The sequence below is a fragment of the Phodopus roborovskii genome, unplaced genomic scaffold (genome assembly GCF_943737965.1).
Source record: "Phodopus roborovskii unplaced genomic scaffold, PHOROB, whole genome shotgun sequence".
Taxonomy (NCBI): Eukaryota; Metazoa; Chordata; class Mammalia; order Rodentia; family Cricetidae; genus Phodopus; species Phodopus roborovskii.
Genome location: NW_026125059.1, coordinates 18566073 through 18584348, shown reverse-complemented (window position 1 = coordinate 18584348; position 18276 = coordinate 18566073).

The window sequence follows — 18276 nt, the reverse complement described above, 5'->3', positions numbered from 1 at the left end:
TTGTGTGACTGAGTTACCTCATTCAGGACAGTTTCTTCACGTTCCATCCACTTGCCTGCGAATTTCAAAATTCCATTGCTTTGTTTTGTTTCCTCAGAGTAGTATTCCATTGTGTAAATGTGCCACATCTTTTTTATCCATTCTTCAGTTGAGGGTCATCTAGGTTGCTTCCAGATTCTTGCTATTACAAATAATGCTGCTATGAACATAGTTGAACAGATGTCTTTGTTGCATGGATGTGGATCATTTGGGTATATGCCTAAGAGAGGGATTACTGGGTCCTGTGGTAGACTGATTCCCATTTTCCTTAGGAACCACTATACTGATCTCCAAAGTGGCTGTACAAGTTTGCACTCCCACCAGCAATGGAGGAGTGTCCCCCTTTCTCCACATCCTCTCCAGCATAAGTTATCATTGGTATTTCTAATTTTAGCCATTCTGGCAGGAATAAGATGGTATCTCAGATATGTTTTGATTTTCATTTCCCTGATTGCTAAGGATGTTGAGCACTTTCTGAAGTGTCTTTCAGCCTTTTTGCTTTCCTCTATTGAGAGTTCTCTATTCAGTTCTGTACCTCATTTTTTAATAGAGTTATTTGGTGTTTTGTTGACTAGTTCTTGAGTTCTTTGTATATTTTGAAGATCAGCCCTCTCTCAGATATAGGCTTGGTGAAGATTTTTTCCCAGTCTGTGGGCTGCCATTTGGTCTTATCAACTGTGTCCTTTGCCTGACAGAAGCGTCTAAGTTTGAAGAGGTCCCATTTATTAATTGTTGCTCTCAGCATCTGTGCTACTGGAGTTATGTTCAGGAAGCGTTCTCCTGTAACAATTTGTTCAAGGGTACCTCCCAGTTTCTCTTCTAAGAGGTTCAGTGTGGCTAGATTGATGTTGAGGTTTTTGATCCATTTGGACTTGAGTTTTGTGCATGGCGATAGACATGGGTCTATCTGCAGTCTTCTACAAACCATTAGCCAGTTGTGCCAGCACCATTTGTTGAAGATTCTTTCCTTTTCCCATTGTATACTTTTAGCTGTTTTATCAAAAGTCAGGTGTTCGAAGGTATGTGGTTTAATATCAGGATTTTCGATTTGATTCCATTGGTCTACTTGTCTGTTTTTGTGCCAATACCAGGCTGTTTTCAGGACTATAGCTTTGTAGTACACCTTAAAGTCAGGGCTGGTGATGCCTCCTGAAGTTCCTTTATGTACAGGGTTGTTTTGGTTATCCTGGATCTTTTGTTTTTCCATATAAAGTTGATTATTATCCTTTCAAGGTCAGTGAAGAATTGTGCTGGGATTTTAATGGGGATTGCATTGAATCTGTAGATTGCTTTTGGCAAGATTGTCATTTTTACTGTTTATCCTACCTATCCGAGAGCATGGGAGATCTTTCCATTTTATGGTATCTTCTTTAATTTCTTTCTTTAGAGCCACAAAGTTCTTATTATATAGGTCTTTCACTTGTTTGGTAAGTGTTACCCCAAGATACTTTATGTTATTTGTGGCTATTGTAAAGGATGATGTTTCTCTGATTTCTTGATCAGTCCCTTTGTTGTCTGAATAAAGTAGGGCTACTGACGTTTTTGAGTTTATCTTGTATCCTGCTAGTTTGCTGACAGTGTTTATCAGCTATAGGAGTTCCCTGGTAGAGTTTTTTGGATCACTTATGTAAGCTATCATATCATCTGCAAATAGAGAAAATTTGACTTCTTCCTTTCCAATTTGTATCCCCTTGATCTCCTTTTGTTGTCTTATTGCTTTAGCTAGAACTTAAAGTACAGTATTGAAGAGATATGGAAAGAGAGGGCAGCCTTGTCTTATACCTGATTTTAGGGGAATCACCTTAAGCTTCTCTCCATTCAGTTTGATGTTGGCTGTTGGTTTACTGTGTATTGCTTTTATTGTGTTTAGGTATGTTTCTGTTATCCCTGATCTCTCCAAGACATTTATCATGAAAGGGTGTTGAATTTTGTTGAAGTCAGCATCTAGGGAGATGATCATGTGCTTTTTCTTTGTCAGTTTGTTTATATGGTGGATCACATTGATAGATTTTCATACATTAAACCATCCCCACAATCCAGGGATGAAGCCTACTTGGTCATGGTGGATGATTTCTCTGATGTATTCTTGGATTCAATTTGCCAGTATTTTGTTGAGTATTTTTACATTTTTATTCATATCACAGGTCAATATCATTCTAAAAACAAAGGTCACTTTGGAAAATAAAGCTAAGACTTCTTAAGACCAGACAGATTCTGAAGTCTTGAAGGAGTCAAATATAGCATGAACTAAAAGTGTGTGTGTGTGTGTGTGTGTATGTATACTATTAGAGGACAGAGATCTAGTTCAATGGTAAAAAAGGTTCATTGCTCTTGCAGAGGACCTAGGTTCATTTGCCAGTAACCTCATGGTGGCTCACAACCAATTGTGACTTCAGTTCTGAGTGATCTGATACTCTCTTCTGGACTTTGCTGACTCTTGTATGCATGTGGTATACATAAACTCACACAGGCACATACACATGCACATAAAATTAATAAATAAATCTTTTTAAAGAAAATGAGTCTATTTAAACCACTGCCTTTGAGTAAATGAAAACTATGTATTTATTTTTAACCTTTAAATTTATATAAATTCAAAATGTCATTAAGTAACGACACTTAATTCTTCTAAGTCTTCAATAAACTTGAATTGAAAATAAAGAACTTAGAAATCCCCTTCTTTCCAAAGACAGAAGTGGTTCTGGTAGGTTCTTCTTTTATTTGATTGTTTTTCTAAGCAAAGAGAACTCTTTGATTGCAACATGTAATGGATTGAGTTTCACTAATCTCTCCAGAAAGAGCAAATGAGGAATAGGTACTCATTTCATGATAAGAGAGGAAATTTCCAGGTTCTACTTCAGTGAGGAAGCAACTTGGACAAAGATGCAAATAAGTCACCAGTGAGTCATATCTCTGTTGCAAAAGGTTGGTTTTGCATTGAAATTGTTGGTACAGATGATTTTTGTGAGCTTTCTTGTTGACCCATTTATTCACAAATGTTATTTTGAAGATGAGTCACACATTCTGCAGGCACTGTGCAGCTAAGACAGAATTTACAGGCTGAGGCATTCCTAAAGCCCTGCTGAAACTGTGCACAGTGAATTCCCTAGTCAAAGGACAGTGAACACGAGCAAAGACACAAAAGTTTGTACCCACAACCTTTGAAAGACTGAATAGTAATACCTCTGCCCCCCCAAAACAATGAAATCATCACCACATTTGTTCAACAGTAGCTTGGATAAAGGCAGAAGATTAACATACCAGGAGAAATTGTGCAAAAGGAGCAGAAAAGTCATGAATACAACAAAAAATAAATCCTAAGAAATCTAAGAGATAAATTTCAACTGGTGTATCATGAATTATATCAGAAGGCTGGACACAAAAATAAAAGAGAGAGAAAAGAACAGTACCCTATCCAAAGTTCTGAATTTTGGTGAAAACCATTATGTCCCTATGGTCCCCATATACTAAGGTCAAATGGTCAAATTGCTGAAATCCAAAGGAAGACTGACTTCCCCCCCCCTCTCTCTCTCTCTGTGTGTGTGTGTGTGTGTGTGTGTGTGTGTGTGTGTGTGTGTGAAAAGAGAGAGCACAATGGAAGGAACAATTTGATGGTTAAAGGGCACTTTCTCTTGGAAAACAAGGGAAGTGAGATAACACCACAAGAAGATTATCAGGAAGCTCGCTGAAACATGCTTCCCAGAATCTTATAGCCTGTGAAACAATCCTCTAAAATAGAGATAAAATAAAGTGAGCTTTGGGTTAACATTTATAATTAATAACCAGCAGGAGGCATAAGCACTTTTGAATTTGGGGCAAGAATTATTATGCTACCATAAATATAAAGAGTAAACTAAAACTATAAATCATTATCTAAGAAAACAAATACACCAGTTCTTTTACAAATAAATAAGTAAAAAAGGTGTGATGTGCCAGTGATCTAGGAACTTATGACATAAATGTGAGGACCTCAGTTTGATTCTCCAGACCTTATGTAAAGCTAGGAACATAGATGTGTCTATGATTCCAGTGCTCTTTTAGCAAGAGGGGAGATTGATGGGACCCACATACTGTGGGGTGCTCCTGTCTGGACTCTAGATTAGACACAGACAACACCCAGACTCCAATTTCTAAGAACAATCCAAATACAGAGATCCTTTATTAAACAAAGCAAAGAGGCAAGCTGGCTGAATCTGGATTGGGCAGAAACGTCAGCACATAGTTGTACCAAGTGTTAATTTTAAGAGGAAAAAGGGAGAAGTATGTATTAGAAAGGCTAAGATGTGTGGGTAAGCTCTGATTGGATATGTTAGTTAGGTCAATCAAAATCATTAATTTTGATTGTTGAAGCTCGATATTTTGATAGTTGGACCTTAGCTATCAGTCTCAGGAATGAGTCAGTGGCAAAATAAGGGAATGGACCTTGGTGTCTAGCTTTAGGAAAGTAATCTGACAGTTTAGAAATAGGGAGAAATGTAAAACCTGTCAGCACATGTTTGTGACCCATGCTTGGGCCTGTGTTTGCCATGCTTAGGTCTGCTAGAGCCCTTCAGAGATGAAGACAGGAGAACCTCAAAGGCTCATGGGCCAAATAGATTGGTGAATATAGCCACAGCCATCCAGATACTGTGTTTCTAACAAGGTGGAAGGTGGGGGCCAATACATAGGTTGTCTTCTGACTTCAACATGCTGCTGTAGTACGCATGTCCACCCTCACACATACAAACACCCACATACAGACACACATTATACACATATATACACACTCAAATAAAATTTAGTAAGATGTGAATCCAGTAACAGTCATGTAATTTTTATACAAAGGATATAATAGTCATTTGAAATTTTAAAAATGAGCAATATAAGCCAAAATATGATGATTATTATCTGAATGGATGAAAAAAATCAGGCAAACTAACACCAATTCATGGAGAATAAAAATCCCTGAAAATTAAGAATAGGAAAAAACTTTAAAGTTTGGTATATGCTCTCTGGATAAACTAATGTTATAACACTTACTGATGAGTAATTAAATATTTTCTCCTAAAACAGAAAACAAGACTAAGAACTTCACTCCCACTGCTTCTATTAAATATTGTGCTAGAATTAAGAGCATTAAAGCAAAAATACTGAAGAAATAAATACACTAGTAAATTATCTAACTTAAAATAATATAAAAGTGTGCACAGAGAATTTAATTCTTTAAATCTATATGCAGAAAAGTTGAGATATCTAACACAATTTGAAATTTTTTAGAAAAATATTAAAAACTACCTACTATGCATTTAAAAATTGTGTTGAGTAGCAATAGTTAATTGATAATGAAATGTGAAAAATAAAATAGCCTAAAGTACATACAAAAACATGAAATAGGGGTAATACTATGAGGGGAATGTAGGTATTAGTCAAAGGCATTAATTAGTTAAGTTCTAATGATCTTAAATAAATTCAATGGAAGTTGAGAGCTTAAATAAATAATGAGCTACAGCACACTCAATAATATGAATGAAATATCCTGAAGATGCCAATTCCATCCCCACTATTCTACAAATTCCATGTGACTCCAAATCAAAATCTTAAAGGGATTTTTCTAGATAATAACAAGCTGTGTTGTAATTTTGCAGAATGCCAAATAATGGTGTGGAGTAGCTGAGTATTCATTCTGAAAAATGAATGCACCTCACTCTTTACCTCATGTGCAGAAAATAACCCAAAATGAACCATAGATCTAAGTTAGCAATCAACAAATAAAATAAAGTTAAAAGAACCTGAGAGATTAGTTGTGGTACAGGAGAAGACAAAGAAAGGGCACAAATGTGGCCTTATAGAAGTGAGTGGATTGGACACAAGCTACCAAAGGTGTTGGCACATTCATCTGTCACAAAAATGGGGCCGAGGGCATTGGAAGAACTCTTAGAACGCATTAAAAAGGAGAATGAAAATCAAATCAACATTTTAGAACCTGGAACAACACTTGAAGAGGTATCTAACCTCAATAACAACAAAAATACAAATGGTTAAGAGAACACAAAAATTATTCTCAGTAATATGGGAAGCAAAACTTAAAGATACCATGAGACTCTAGTACATGCCCATTAGGGCAACAATAATTTAAAAAGAGCAACCTTGTTTAAATATCCCATCCTGATGAGGAAAGGAGACAATTGGAGCCATCCTGCGTTGCCTGTGGGAATTTTAAATAGACTGACCATTTTGGAAGACAGTTTGGCAACCTCTTGTTAAATATACACTGACCAGATGACCTTATCATTCCATTCTAGATGTCTATCCAAATAAACTGAATGTACATGCCTAAAAAAACACCTCTAGTACTGCAATTTTATTGTTATTGGGCAAAATTGAGACCCAGTTCAAATTTACCTATAGGATGGAAATTGTTTTATGTTAATATGATGGAATAATACTCATAAATAAATAAAATAAGAGCATTATTGATATAGGCAGCAACATATAAACACTATGTTGTGGGAACAAAACAAACACAAATCTTGCACACTGTGTAGTTAAATTTGTGTCTAGGCCCAAAAAGAAGGAAGCTATTTTAAAGTAAATGAAGACAGATTCAATTTTCCTGGTTCTGGGGCAAGATAGGGAGACTGACCTAAAAGAAAGCATAAAGAAACTTGATTGATCAAGCCAGACCGCCTGAAACAGAGTACCGGTGATCCTACATTCAAAACAGCTGGACAAAGCATCCTTACAGACTACAGCCAGGATTTCTGAATCTTCTTCGAATCCCCCATGACAGAGCGCCTTACCAGCAGGAAGTAGTTTGGAAAGAACAACGCCCACATTCCCAAATATTGTCTATAAATGTTTGTTTTCATTTAAATGGACTTTGTTATATAAAATAAATTTAAAAAAATTAAAAAAAAAAAAGAAACTTTATTGACTAGGGACACAGCTCAGTTGGCCAAGTGATTGCCTAGATAGTGCAAGACCTACTTTCATCCTCAAAAATCACATAAACCTGGTTTTGTAGCTTTGTAGCTCATGCTACATAGTAAGTTTAAGGCAATCCTGGAATACATGAAACCCTGTCTTTTATGAAAGAAAGGCAGGAAAGAAAGAAAAAGAAAGGAGTAAGGAAGGAATTAAAAAAGGAAAGAAAAAGAAAAGAAAATGTGAGGAGGGAGAAGAGCTGAGGGAGAGAGAAGAGAGGGAGAGAAGGATGGGGTAATTTTTGGCATGGATAAAATCAAACCTTGTATTTTAGTTGTAGTGATTGCCTTACAAGAACTACCCTAAAGACAGGATTATTTAATTTTGAGTAAATCAAGTTTAGTGGTCTTCTTAAAGGAGGACTCTCACAGACAATATTTTACTTTTCTTAATTTAAAGGCAAAGCAAGATTCGCTGCCACCATCAGTTTTTGCTGTAGTGTTGGGGAGCCTTAGAAATGGTAGATAGGAAACAATTAGGGCCCAGATTTGGTGCTTTAAAAGCAGAAACAAATAAGGTTATTCAACAGACTGGATGATTTAATTACAGGAGTCTAAAGGGGTCTGTAGAAGAATGTAACAAAGCATAAAAGAATTGAGCTTCAAGGTCAAAGAGAAAAGGTTAATAGAATTCCTAAATTAAAATATAAAGTGGGTTATAAAAATACATGAAGTTGAAAAGTTTAAAAAGAAAAAAAGCCAATTGTCATTACCATTTTCTATTTTAAAAAGCACACATTTGAACTAGTGACAAAAGTGTTACAAACATGAGCAATAGTGTAAAAGATATTAATCTTACAGAGAAACTTTGGGAACTCATAATTCACTGAGGCCCAACATTAAAAGAGGTGGCTTTTACAAATTGGTAGGGAAATACAATTTTTTTTAAAAAAGTAGTTTTGTTATTTCTATGTGATAGCAAATAACAGAAGAAACCAGTTTTATAAAACCCTAAACTTGAAAATGAGTAATTTTAAAACTCTGGGGAAACGTCTTGGTAGAATACTATTGCTGCTCTTGGAGCTTACCAAGGACATTCGTGCCACAGGACTTCAGTACTTTCTCCTTCAGCCTGCAATGCTCCATCTCAGAGAGAGTAGTGTTACCAGCAGTTTTCCTGCCAGCCTGGTCCCACAGCCACATCAGCCCCAAATAACACACAGAGATGCTATATTAAATGTAAAGCTGTTATCCTGTTACTAACATTTCTTATTGGCTAGCTCTGACTTAAATATTAACCGCTTTCTAAGTGTTTCCATGTGGTCTTAATTACCAGAGAGAGGGTCAGACCTCAGCTCTCTTGGTCCCACATTTTTATTCTCATTCTATCTCTCCCCAAATCCTCCTTATCTCCTAGTCCCACCTATCTTGCTTTCCTATTTGCCAACAGTGCTTTATTCATTATCCAATAAGAGAAACATATTACCAGAATGACATCTCCCATCAGAGTAGATGCTCTTTTTTCTCTGAAGATCTCTGCTGGTGTGTCAGCTTTGCATCATGTGCTTCCAAAATCAGCCTATGTGAGGGAATTCTCTGCAGCAGATAGTCAGAGACAGGGAGAGGAATAGAAAAGGGAGAGAGAGAGAAAGAGAGAGAGAGAGAGAGGGAGAGAGAGAGAGAGAGGGAGAGAGAGAGAACAAACAAACACAAACATGATCAAAACCAAGTTGTCAGGATTGGCTGCAAGCACCTTTCCCTGCTGGACCATATCACTGGCCTCAGCAGCAGATTTGCTAATGACATTACCTATCCTTTCACATTCTGTCATCACTCATGAGTTTTATAGTTCAGGAAGCTTTCTTGGTTCTTTGTTGCCTCCTGTAAATCTAAAAGAGGATATTTTTCCTAAACACAAAGAAGCATCAATTCTTGTTAAATTTGAGTTATGAACTTTAGTATTTCCTGACTAGCCTCATGCTAGTCATTGTTGCTGTTGCTTCTAGTTTCCAATGTTTATAATTTTAATTTAAACAAAGGTTATTATGAAAGATGAGAAAGCCGTTCCTATTGGGAAAAATATTAATGTCTGTCTGGTGTTATACAACACACTAAAACATGATAGTAGGAATGATAGCATGGATCTTTTGACAACTGCCAAAAAAAATAGGTACTAGATAAAGTTTAGTATATACTTTTAGGGAAACAGAAGGCAAAACGCAATTTACAAACACATCTTTTATTAAAATATCAATATCTGAAAGTTAGAAACTTAATATAAAGTTGACCAAAGAAGACACTTGAAAGTCTGTACCCCATCTTGATCCCCACCCCAGTTCTGTAAAACTAGAATTTGGGAGAACTATTATTTTCAGATTGTAATAATGCAATAAAGTGAAGAAAGTCAAATAAAATGATAAATATTTGTCATAACTCCAATTCTCTCAGAAAATAAAATATATTTTATGTCACACCCAAGGAAACCCATCAGGGAAAAATGTCAGGAAAGTTTATTTGATATATGGCTAGACCAAAGCGAAACACTTTTTTGAATGGCAGAGATGATCGAATCTACAAAGAATCAACAATACGTATGTGCACACACAGAGCAAATCCATCCAAACCCTGAACAAAGAGCAAGCATCAATGCTTATGATGAGTATACTTCCAGTGCATGCTACATGCTCAATGAATAACACCATGAGTGGGTGAACTTCTGGACATGATATCTAATTGCTCTGGAATGGAAGGTTCAATCATACAAAATTGTGCAGAAATCAGTGTACTGAACTTGTCTTTTAATCTGTGGGCTAACTAAAGTTAAATATGTTGCAGAATCAATACATTGAAAAGCTTTCATCAATGCATTAATATTTCAGTTAATCATTTGGAAAAGTTATCTTTTAATTAAATGCCATCAACTAATAGTGATGTTTTAGGATCTCACAGTCATTAAAATTGAAAACACAACTTAAATTACAAAAACATAATAATCTAATAATTAGAAGGTAATTAGGATGCCTCGTGTCCTTATCTAAATAGGAAATTATACTGCAAATTTCAACCTTAAGTGTGATGGTGAGTAATGTAAGAAAAATATATTTGGTGCTATTAATCACATCTCTACTTCAGTGGAATTAGTGATTCCTTTTGTCATTGTTTATTAGAAAAATTAGACATCTTTTCTTCACATATCTTTTGATTTCCCCTAATGGGATATTTGTATTTTAATAGCCAAGTACCATTGATTTATGTTAACTGTTAGTGTTTAAATCATAATTATATCATCTCATTAAATTAATTAGAAAACTCATTTTGTATTGTTGATGTGCTTTATCTAATTTAGGAATTAGCTTCATATCAAGGTAAGAGATTATGGAGCAAGCCTAATGTTGACTCAGGTGCAATTAAGTTGAAAGCAACAGAGTCGTTATATAGAGGAAAATATTCTTGGCTTTATAGGAATAAGTACAATTCACAATGTTGATATAATAGTTATGAAATTTTATGTGCCAAATAACACAAATTCAAACTGTACAAAGCAAAAACTATATGCAATAAAATGATATAATGGGAAATAAAATTATGCTAACAACTTTAAATACAATATTCTGTGTATAAGAATTATCATGTGGATGAAAATAATTTTCACTTTAAAGAACATTCTAACAACATTGTTTATAGCAGTGGTAAATTTAAAATGGATGATAACAGAAGAGTTACTAGATAAATATAAAATTAAATAATATAGAATATTATGTGTTCTTTAAAAAGCATATTCTGAATGACAGAGAAATGAAATGTACCATTTAAGGATATACCAGCATCATCAGTTTTAATCACAGTCTTTGGAAAAAATTTATAACTATAGTAAAATAAGAATAAACTTAACAGTATCAAAACACCCAGAAATTATAGCATGTAATAACCATTCCATACTTTCATATGAATAAAACCAATTTGTCTCTCTCTGTTGCTCTCTCCCTCTTTCTCTCCCACCCACCACTATGCATCTAACTCTCTCACATATATTCTCTATACTGACTCCATTTTCTTTCTTTTTCCTCCTGCCAAAAAAAAATCACCAAAAAGATGGAATATATTGTGTATGTGCATAATCCATTGTATATTTTCAAGAAAACCTATAAATAACACATGTTGGTATTTGTGGGTTTTGTTCACACAGAACATATATATTATATTATGGTCAACATAGATGATTTGTTAAATGTTTTTAAAGTTATAAGTCTATAGTCATTGGACACACCACTGGGTCACATAAAGACATTTCCATACAAATATAATATACATTTTGATTGTATTCATCCCATGCCTTCCCTTTTTCTCTCCATTCTATTTGCCCTCTCTATTTTCTGGAAGGTTTTGTGTCTAATCTCACATCATATGTACATATATGATTTTCTGTATCCACAAAAACAAATATGAACCCCAAATGAGCTAAACTTGACATTTGTCTTCCTGAAATTAACTTAATTTGTTTACTATGATTATGACCAGTTCCAGTCATTTTCCTACAAACCTCAGCTGAAAAGAATTCCATTTTCTTTAGTTCCCTAAGTCATATGTGATGAATAGTGATGCACTGAAGTGTGAACATCTGTGAGGTGTAACTTGGAGTCCTTAGGGTAAGTACCAGAGTGGCACAGCAGGGCTGTGTGGTAGATCTGTGTCTAGTTTTGTGAGGTACCTCCTTAAAAATTTCCTCTGTGTCAAGACTAGTTTCATTTCCAACAGCAGTGTATATGAATACCCTGGCCATCCTGGCCATCACTTCTTATTCACATTCTTAGCATCTTGAATCGGCCTGAGATGAAATCTAAATGTATTTTTAATTTCCACTTTTTCTGATGGCTGGTGGTATAATGTTTATTAGCCACTCACAGTTCATCTTTTGAGAACTGTCTGTTGTTCATTAGTCCATTTATTATTTGTTTGATTTCTTGCTCTTTAGTTTCTGAGCTATTTACATACTTTCAAAATTAGTTCTCTGTCAGATATACATTAAGAGAGATTATCTCCCCTTCCTTGCGCTGTCTATTCACTTGATTGGTTGCTCCTTACTGTGAAAATGCTTTCTGGTTTTGTGAGATCACATTTGTCAATTTGGGGCCCTCTTCCTTAGTGACGGAAGTCTTATTTAGATTTTTCTTGCCCCTGCCATTGTGGTAAAGGGTTTTCTCCCTTTTTTGCTTAAAGACATTCAGAATTTCTACTTTTACTTTCAGGTCTTTGATCTACAGTTGTTTTGAACAGGGGAGAAATAGTGATCAAGTCTTATTTTACTACACGTGGCTACCTAATTTTCTCAGCACTGTTTGTTGAAGAGCCATACAGATGGCTGAGGTAGTGTGGACTGTTGCTGAGTCCTCTGCTCTAGTCCACGGATCAACGGGGCTGTTTGGTTCCTTAGCACCCGTTTTTCATTTTGACCAAATCACATTTCTGCTACCCCATCACAGGTTACACTGGGTTCGTAAGTGAAGATGTAAACACAAGTGAGACTTTTGAGCAAGTGTGCCCCCTTGCCTGGCCCTTTCACTCCCACTTTCCACGCTCAGCCTAAATTGCAGAATTCTGTTTGTTTTATTTCTTAAAAGAACTTTCTAAGGTGTGTATACTTCAAATCAAAACTACTCAGCCTGAAGGGGTTGGTCAATTTTACTGCATCTCTTTTCACTTTTCTGAGTCAGGCAAACCATTTTTCTAACACAGCTGGGCTACCACAGCAGACTGTGAAGGATCTTTCCCTGACAACATTGCACATTTAGTGACATCACACCTTATTCCTTTTTGTCCACCCCAACAATGTACATATTCTAATGCTATTTAACTTTTAATTTAACTCCTGTCTCACAGTTTTTTAAGTGTTTTGTTCCTATGGCTCCCACCTCCACACTCCAACCACCATGAACATCCTCTCTCCATTTTCTGCCTGGCTTGATTGTAGTAAGTCGGTTATAATTCCTGGCTAAAATTGAATGCTTGTTTAAGTGGAATGCCATGTAGGAAAATAGTTTTTCTATACACAATGTGGGACTTTAAAACAAAAAGTACTTATTTACTGTTTCGTTTTGCAGTTTGTAAGATTTTTATTTTAAAGTGGTCAAATGTCCCCAATTTCTCCTTTACTCTGAATTTTTTTTTAATTTGAGGATTTCATACATTATATGATATGTTTGATAAAATCCATCCCTGAGTCTCAGCTGTCATATCTCCCTCCCAGCTTCATGTGATGTTTTGTTTTTAGTCACAAAGTCTGATTGATGCTGGTTGTGTTGGCATTCTACCTTGAGCTGAAATGCTTCTCCTTCACTAGAATTTATCAACTTTCAATAGCTTATTGACTTTATAAGTCATTTTTTATTCATATTGGAATTCTGACTGGCTTGATCTTATGTAGGTCTGTGTAGGCCATCACAGCCACTGTGAGTTCATGTGTACAAAAGACTTGTTATGTGTGAACAACTGTATTTTCTCACATATCCACGAACTATGGCATTTGTAGTGTTTCTGCCCCTTTTCTTACATGATTCTGAGTCTTGGGGAGAAGAGAAGTGTGATATAGTTTCCTATTTTCTGTGCTTTGACCAGTTGTGGGTCTGTATATTATGCGCCATCTATTTCAAAAAGAAACTCCTCTGTGAAGGGCTGAGAGCTGTACCAATCCACAGCTATAGAGCCAAGTATTTAGAAAGCAGATTGATGCTATCTATGTAGCATATTTAGCAGAATAGTGGCAATAGATTACTTCCTAGGGCCTATTCCTCGTCAGCTACAAGGTCGCGGTTCACTTAGTTGCACTTTTGAGTTATCCTGCGTGGGTCTGACATTAAAGCTTTATTCTAAAATAGAGCACAAAAGCTTTTCTTAAATTTTGTTTTCTAAAGCTGTTTGTAAAAGAGAGATTCTATTTTCCCTCATTTGCAGAAAACAAAAATCTTCTAGCGTAATAGCTGGAGTGCTGATCTTTCTACAGCAGCTTTTTTTCTCTTTGATGGCACACTGGACTGTCTTCTGTGGATTCAATTTTCAATTTGTTTTGCCTGAGGTTTTACACACACACACACACACACATTTCATTGTGCATATATACTCTCTCAAATTACCACACGACCTTTTCTTTACCCTCCTGCTTCTCATTAGTTCTGTTCGTCTAATTTTTATCCATTTTTCTCAACTATTGACATTAATTGATTCTATGTTTTCAATAAGAATTTATTTTGACTTTAAACTTTTTTATCTTGCTTTAAACACTCAAGTTATTACATAATTAATTAATTCTAAGAGTGTCGCCATGTAGCTCAGACTAGCCTAGCTCTTGCTAACCTCCTTTGTTAGCCTCCCATGTTGAGATTACAGGGGTTGTGTCATCACACAGCCTTTCTAATCTATCCCTCTCCATGATGTTTTGTTAATTTATCTATAAATTAGTCATATTAATAGGGCCCAACTGAGGCTGCTTAGTTGGAGCTGAGAAGAGAGCTCCACTCCTTGGTTGCTGCTATTCGTAGTGGTCTCCTCTTAATCATTTCTTATTTCCCAGTTCCAGCTAACCAGCATCGATTGTCCCAGCAAAGCAAAGGTTTTACTTCAGTGGTTCTGGCCTCTCATTAATCACAGCTGATTCTTCAGTCCCAGATAAGGAGGACCACAGATTCTTAACTCAAAATGGCAAATGGCCCAGATAGAGTCATCAAGGGACTCCAAAACTTCCCTCTGCAGCTTCACAAGCCAGACCTTCATCATCTAAACTGCACTTAACATTCTTATCTTCAAAGCTCTGACAGAATAGCCTATAGGGATCTCAACAATCAATGGCTTTTTTAGTCCAAAGTTTCAAAGCCCTTCCCCACACATCCCCAGAATACCATCAGACCTGTCTCAGCAATACCCCATTATCCTGGTACCAATTTCTGTCCTAGTTAGGGTTGCTGTTGCTGTGATGAAACCAAAGCAAGTTGGGAAGGAAAGGGTTTATTTGGTATATACTTCCACATCACTAAAGGAAGTCAAAACAGGAACTAGAGATAGGGAAATGCTACTTACTGGCTTGTTCCATGTGGCTTGCTCAACCCGCTTTCTTATGGAACTCAGGATAGCCAGTCCAAAGGTGACCCCACCTGCAATGGACTGGGGCTCTCCCTTAGCAACCACCAATTAAGAATATGCTCCATATGCTTAACTACAGCCATATCTTATGGAGGCTTTCTTAATAGGGGTTCCTTCCTCTAGGATGACTTTAGCGTATTGACATAAAACTAGCCAGTACAACTACATTGTGCAATTCTGACATGTAATTTCCTCTTCTTTAATTTCAGAGTATTTCTTTAATTATAATCTTTCCCTTTATTTGGTTTATAATGATCACTAAGTTTAGCAAAATTGATGAGGTTCAGAGCCTGTCAATTATTTCAGAATTGTCAATCATTGATTCATTTCTGCTAGCATAACCTATGGTTTCACCAAATGGCAGATATGATAACTACTGGTTCTGCCACTACAGAGCCTGTTACAGTACTGGTAATATCACAAATAGTCATCAGATTGTCAGACCCCTTCATATGTCAACTCATTAATAAACTCATGCATTAATTTAAAGTCACTTAGCAACTACTACCCAACGTTCTAAAGAGAAAATGAGGAATGTTCTAGGTGCTTTTTGTGGCGCGCCCCTGACCCGCAGGGGAAGAAGACCACCGACACGAGGATCCTTTTTTGATCACACTTTATTGAAGCACTTTTTGATTGAGGGAGAGCTGGAGATGAGGGGCACGCAAGCAAGGAAGGGAGCGGCTTATATCTAGGCAGGATGGGCGTTCCTTTCTGAAAGGACACCAGTCAGTCTGAGATTGGTGTATAGCTGTTGCCAGGCAGACTCGAGGAGGGCACACGCCAAAAACAGGGTTGTTTACAACAGTCCTCGGCGCCATCTTGTAATGGCGAATTGTGTGGGTTCCCACACTTTCCCCTTTTATTTTATTAACGCATTATCGATCATAGTTGGGAACAGAGGACGCCGCCCTGTTGAGTGTGTTATTTTTTTTTCAGGGATAGGACGATTACGAGAGTAACCTATATGTTTGACATTTTGTTTTCCTGAGTGGATCGGCTCAGTGCACTCTCAGGTGTAAATTATTTGGAATAGTCTCTGACCGACTGTTTTAACAGCCATCTAGCCCTACCGGGTGTTATGGCAACAAGGCCTCCGGGTGCATAGGCACTAGACTTTATCGGCCATCTAGTCCCACCGGGTACAATGGCAACAAGGCCTCCGGGTGTATGGGCACTAGACTAGAGATCTTGAAAAACATTGATCCAAGCTTGGGGAGATTGGCCGGCCTCCAGGGCTGTTAAGGCTCGAGTAATGGCAACCTTTTTTTTTTTTTTTTTTTTTTTTTTTTTTGACTTATCGCATCCTACAGATCAGGAACAGGACTAAAGTCATGCCTGTCAGGCAAAACATGCCGAACATACCGACTCCGATCCATTCCTTAAAATAGGAAAATGTCTTTACCATCCAATCTGAAAATTGTCCCAAGGTGACTAACTCGACCTTAGTATTATTAAGCACTTGAATGTGATAGGTAAAATTAGTTTGAAGCTGTTTAAATTTTTTAGACCAATTTTTACTTAAAATGTAAGATAGCTGTTTAGACTCATTAAGGGAGGCGGGATAAGGTGTAATGTAAATGTGTGGGGTTTTATCCACACAACTCACTGTCATAATATTAAAAAGATCTTGTATGTTTTTTTTAATAAGTTTATCTTTTTATTGAGTATAAGTATTTTTGAAGCCAAGTGAGTATTTACCTTTTTTTGAACATAAAGAGTACTAGAAGTTTTTTTGTATCACCTCATTAACTTGTTGAACGGTTTGTACTTGATTTGTCATAGTTACTTCGGCAGTAACCGCAGCGGCTGTAATACTAAAGTTTTTTTTTTTTTTTTTTTTTTTTTTTTTTGTCTGAACAGAGTGGCTATAGGAAAATTATTTGGGTCTGTCTTTATAGGAATAGGTACAAAAATTGGCAGACGCATAACCAGTGTTGAGTTATAATATTTAGTACCCCAGCATTGACTGATGACACAAGTCTGGTTCTCACAATCAACCAAGTCTTGAGAATAATTAAAAAGCAAAAACAAAAATGGTGGATTTACACATACCCTGTCTCTGGGATAGGAAATATCATGTTGTTTGTGTGCCCATGATACTGTAAGCTTTTTGTTGGTGGTGTTTAGACTTTTAGTTATATTGTAAAGTTCCACTTTACTATCCTTTAGATTAACTAATGGCGAGAGGTCACAAGCAGTACCCTCGGAATTAATGAGGATCCAGGACGATAAGGGCCAACCCGTTTTTGTGGAATTATTTTTATATTGATATCTCATTAAATCTGGCGTAAACCAAAGTCCTGATGAGATGGGAACTATTTTATTATATTTTTTTCTACAATCAAGAAATTTAGGCGGATATTTAGAAAACACATTGGGACAAAGATGTGTGGGCTTAGATCCGTTGTATGACCCATAGCTATTATGTCTACTAATTTTTGGGGCAATAAAAGTCATATTTATCCAATATGTACTGACATTAATCACCGGGCTGTCATTAGTTCCAGTACCTGAGCCACTCAAAGTGTCTGATGTTATTTGAGACAATGTTTTATGTAACATTTTTACCTCTAAATCTAGGGTCAAGGATCTTAATGGGTCTTTAAATGTTGACAACATCTGTCTTTGTACAAGGACACAAGGGGACGCATTGGTATCTTTAGAAAAACAGAGTGTTTCTTGTAGGAGAACTCGAGATTGATTAAACGCCTGTTGTTTTTTATTAACTTTGTCTTTTGCTTTGTAGGGGACCCCAAAATGTCAAAGGGTAGAATAGAACTGAGGGAAGATTGAGGATACATTATGTACAGGCACAGGTATTGGCCATGTTCGGGTTAAATGACCAAAAATATTTTTTATTGGCATGGGTCAGATGGATTAGTAACCACAGTATCATTTTGTTTCTTCAGAATATTGTTAGTGTTGACATCTTTTTTTTTTATTGTTGATTTTTTGAATCAGCCTCTCCGGAACCCAAATTGGATCCGTACGGTTCTGTGGGAAAACACAAACAGATCCCCTGGATCTCTGAATAACAGGATCCGGTCCATACCATTTGTTATCCAATACATCTTTTTACATAACCTGTACTTGTGGAACCGAGACTGATTGTGTATGTCTATCAGCAGTAGTTTGATTTGAGTTATTTAAAATTAAAAAATTAAGTGTAAAGAGGACTAAGGATATTTTTTTTTGTGGGGTA